The following is a 4,617-nucleotide window of genomic DNA, read 5'->3' on the forward strand; positions in this document are numbered from 1 at the left end:
TTGAATTATGAACATTAAATGTTTTTCTCTTTTAAATTTAAACAAATAATTTAGATAAATAACCAAAGGAAACTAATGAGGTTTTAATTTAAAATTTTTGAAATTAAAAGGAAAGTCAATTAATGAAATTCATATCCATTTATTATTACATTTATTGCAATTAATATATTTAATTAATTATTATGTGAAATTTAATAAAAGTGAAAACAACCACAAAATGTCATACGGAAAATATTTAATTAAAAATAACCACAAAATGACATGTGGCGAAATCACTGAAAATGTGACATGTGCCAAAAAAAATTCATTTGTTAGAGTATATATTGTAACGCCTGTAGATCCAGGCTAGTCAATTTAGAGATAATAGGGGTCGAAAACAAGTTTTCGACAAAAGATTATTAAGAATAAATAATCTTAACTAAGTTGTAGAATATGTCTCAATGGTTCCGTACATATAAAGAACGCCGAAATCCGAGTTATAACGAAGAAGTTATGGCCCGTCGAAGTTTTACGGCAAAACCGGCACGACACCGGGAGACGTAAATAGTGAATTTACGATAGATGACTTTTTAGACTTAGTAATCTAAACAAAAGTTGTAGTATACGTTAAACCGAGAAAATACAAAAAAAGAACGCCAAAATCTGACTTCGTATGAGGAAGTTTTGAATTTTCTAAGATTTGGCATAGCAGTGCACGGCCCGAAAGTCGAATTTTATTTCGAGCGGTTTTTGGCTTACGCGACCTAAATGAGAGTTGAAGATATCATTAATAGGAACTCAATGGTAAAAAAGACAGATGAAAATGGAGTCCGTATTAAGGAGTTATGAATTCTTCGCGGTCATTTAACAGTTTAATCTCCTCCTACTGTTAAATTTAAGATCGGTCGATAATTACACAACGGAGTCTAAATGAAAGTTGTAGATCTTTTTTTTACCTACGCGTAGATATAAAGAACGTCGAAAACGGAGCTCGTATGCGAAAGTTATGAATTTGTGAAAATCGGTTGATTTCCACCCAATGTGTGATGCCATGTGTCAGCACCACGCAGTGTCTGGCTGTACCCAGATGGCCACGACGTGGGAGTCTCTTCAGCCTCCTATAAATAGAGGTGTTGGGTTCTCTCATTTCCCACACCTCTCCCTTCAACTTTCTCTCTCTACACTCTCTCTCAGGGTTCCTAACCCCCCTAAGCCTAAGTAAACCCACTAGCACCCGAAGGAAGCCCCGAGGCTCTCGGAGTGCCTGACGGCTCCGAAGAGAAGAGCCTTCGGCTCAGAAACTCTGCTCTGGTAGAGCCCGGTTTTCGAGAAAACCCGCTGTAAGTGAGCTATGCATACCCTATCTTTAGTATAACTTAAGTTTCAATATAGTAAAGTTATTATGAACTTATAATAAGTATTTAGACTATTATTATGAGCTATATAAGTTTCGTTATAATGTCTTTTTAACCACTTGCGGTACGGGGGTTCCGATTTGGAGGGCCGCTTGGGTTGCTGGATTCAGAAGTGCTTATATGCCGAAATGATCCTGCCCTCCGGTGTTCCATGGCTGGCCTCATCTGTATATAGTGGGTGAAAAATATTGTGTTAACGCTTATATAATAGTAATAATAGCTAGACTATTAATTAGTTGCGGTTAACGTCATACTAAACCGTAGTGATATTGATACTAGGTTTTGTCGAGTAAATTATTTTAAGAGTAACGAAGTGTTGTCCGAGTGCCGAGTCACGACCTAATCTGGTGAGTGCATAGTCCCTTTCATCTTACACATAGATATACAGTATTTTAATATAAATTACGTACTATGTGTGCATATTGCCTGAATACTTGTTGTCTATGCTGGTGAAAGATTTTTATACATGTTTTAAATGATGTAAACTGTATAAAGTATTTTATATCTACAAAATGTGTTGGGTAAAACATGGGTAGATGAATGATGAGGGATAAAAGCTGAAATAGAGGAACATTAGTAGTATGGACCTAGTGCCCTATAGGTAAACATCGGCAGCAATGGACCTAGTACCCTATAGATGAGCACTGGTAGCTACGCCACAACCCATAGATGTTTTAGATCTACGGTAAACGTCCTAGCAGCTGCGCTCTAAGGAGAGTATCGGCAGCTGCGCCTAATAGGGAGCCTTATGACCATGACAGTAGCGTTTAAAGGTCAATACCGGTAGAAGCGCCTCATAGAAAATGTCCCAATTCTGGCAGCTGCGCTTAAGTGATAATATTAGTAGCTGCGCTTGACCACTATGTCATTGGCAACAATGGACTTCATGTTGTTTCCTTAGGATTATCCTTAGGAATGAATGAACAAGGATTAGCTAATCCTTGGGGTAAATACTTAAGAAGATAATGGAAATGGGTAATTGGGTTGATTGTTTGATGTTTAAATATAATAATTATATTATTGTGGGTTGAAAACCCTATGTACTCACCAGGTTTCCCAACCTGACCCACTCCAACTTATTTGTATCACAGGTGTCGATACGAAGCTACTTTACACTGAGAGATTTAAAAGAGATGTAGATCACTAGTGTAAATAAATGTAAGTTCTGTTTATGCTTATGTTCCTGTATTGACGATGACATCCCAATGTTTTAAAAAGAATAAAAAAAAATACATTTCTTCGGAAATGTTTTGATAACGTAATTATCATGTTTTTCTGGGAATAAATTCCGCAACATTTTTATTAAAAAAGGTACTCTGATTTTCAAACGAGCATAAACTAAATCGTTCTTTTATGGCCGTGAAAGTGGAGATGTCATAGTTGGTATCAGAGCATTAGTTTAAGCGAACTAGGAATATGGATTTATTTCTAGACTTAAACTTAGAGTGCTAAGCGATGATTGTGAGGTGTGAGCACTAGATTATTTTAGGAATTGTGCCTATGTGTTAAATGCTTGTGTCTGATATGCTGTTATTTGTTCGGATCCATGGTCTATTGCTGACCGGATCTGGAAACCTTATGTGTTTCGGATTCTAAGCGTTTTACTACGATATTAGAACTAGCATATAAACGTTTCGGAGTGATAAGGATGATTTAAACGTCAATCCAAAATAAAGATCTAGATTCACCTTATTCGGAGTATAGATCAAGATGGCAAGGACCCGTAGCGGAAACGTGAATGAAAATGGGAACCGAGATCAACCCCAGTGATACAGAAAATATCGGTTGTAGTAGAAGTTGCACCTGAGCCAATCACCATGGCTGGAGTACAAGCCATGATGCGGGCTATGTTAGCTGAACAAAGGGAAGAAATGAGTCAGATGTTGCATGAAAATAGGGACGAACCTATAATTCCAGTTGAACAGCCCGAATTGAACGATGGACAGTCAGAAGGAGGGAACTACAGCGGGACCGTTGGTCAAGCCAACCCACCAATTGTTCGACAAAACAACTAGGATGATGGAGTTGAGAGGAATGGATGCAAGTACAATACTTGGGACGAGTATGAGTAGGTGTGAAACTATTATGTGATTTTCTTGTATGGTGAATTGGAAAAGCGCAAGACAATACTTGGGACAAGTATGAGTAGGTGTGAAAAGTAGTAGATGCATATACTACTGGAAGCACAGGACTCACACTTGGATTAGGAAAAGTCACAAGGTTACCAAGAAGCTAGTAATTGATATCGTTTTATTCAAATAGGTCGTTACCATTGTTTCGGTAATGACTAAGAAGATGATTGTTATTCCGACCCTAGTGGTGATATCGAATTGAGTCCGCTACGATGAGTATGTTACGTGGTTCAGAGAACCAAGTTCGATGTAGCACCTGACTTAAGCTGAAAGAATTAATTAAAGCGATCAGTAGAGGTATCGTGACGGTTGCTTGTAGCTAGAAATGCTACCTTTTAAGATGAGATTAGAACATGAAGGAAAGTATAGTCTGTTCTGGAAGACTCTAAGAGACCCGAGTCTAAGAATTGCAGCATACGATGATAGTTCATTAAAATATGACACGTCATTCCATTGTACTAATAAAAGAACTTATCTTATGTTCGAATCCAGTGAGGATCGAGATTGTGACTTGAAGGTCATGATTTAGAGTCTAACATGAGATAGGGAGTAAGTGCAAGATCGAGCACCGCCTGCAGTCAAGGAGTCCAAGAGCTACATACTCATTCGAAGAAACGAGGAAGTTATGATTATTACCTAGGATGAAGAGATAACGTAGGGAGTCATTATACTGTCCTGTTTTGTTGATGATTCAGGGACGTAATCATCCTAAGGGGGAGATAATTGTAACGCCCGTAGATCCGGGCTAGTCAATTAAGAGATAATAGGGGTCAAAAACGACTTTTCGACAAAATATTATTTAGAATAAATAATCTTAACTAAATTGTAGAATATGTCTCATTGGTTCCATACATATAAAGAACGCCGAAATCTGAGTTATAACGAAGAAGTTATGGCTCGTCGAAGTTTTACAGCAAAACCGGCACGACACCGGGAGACGTAAATAGTAAATTTATGATAGATGACTTTTTATCCATATTGATCTAAATAAAATTTTTAGTATACGTTAAACCGAGAATATACAAAAAAATAACGCCCAAATCTGACTTCGTATGAGGAAGTTATGAATTTTCTAAGATTTGACATAGCAA

The sequence above is a fragment of the Lactuca serriola genome, chromosome 1 (genome assembly GCF_051521515.1).
Source record: "Lactuca serriola cultivar US96UC23 chromosome 1, Lser_US96UC23_V15, whole genome shotgun sequence".
NCBI classification, from domain to species: domain Eukaryota; kingdom Viridiplantae; phylum Streptophyta; class Magnoliopsida; order Asterales; family Asteraceae; genus Lactuca; species Lactuca serriola.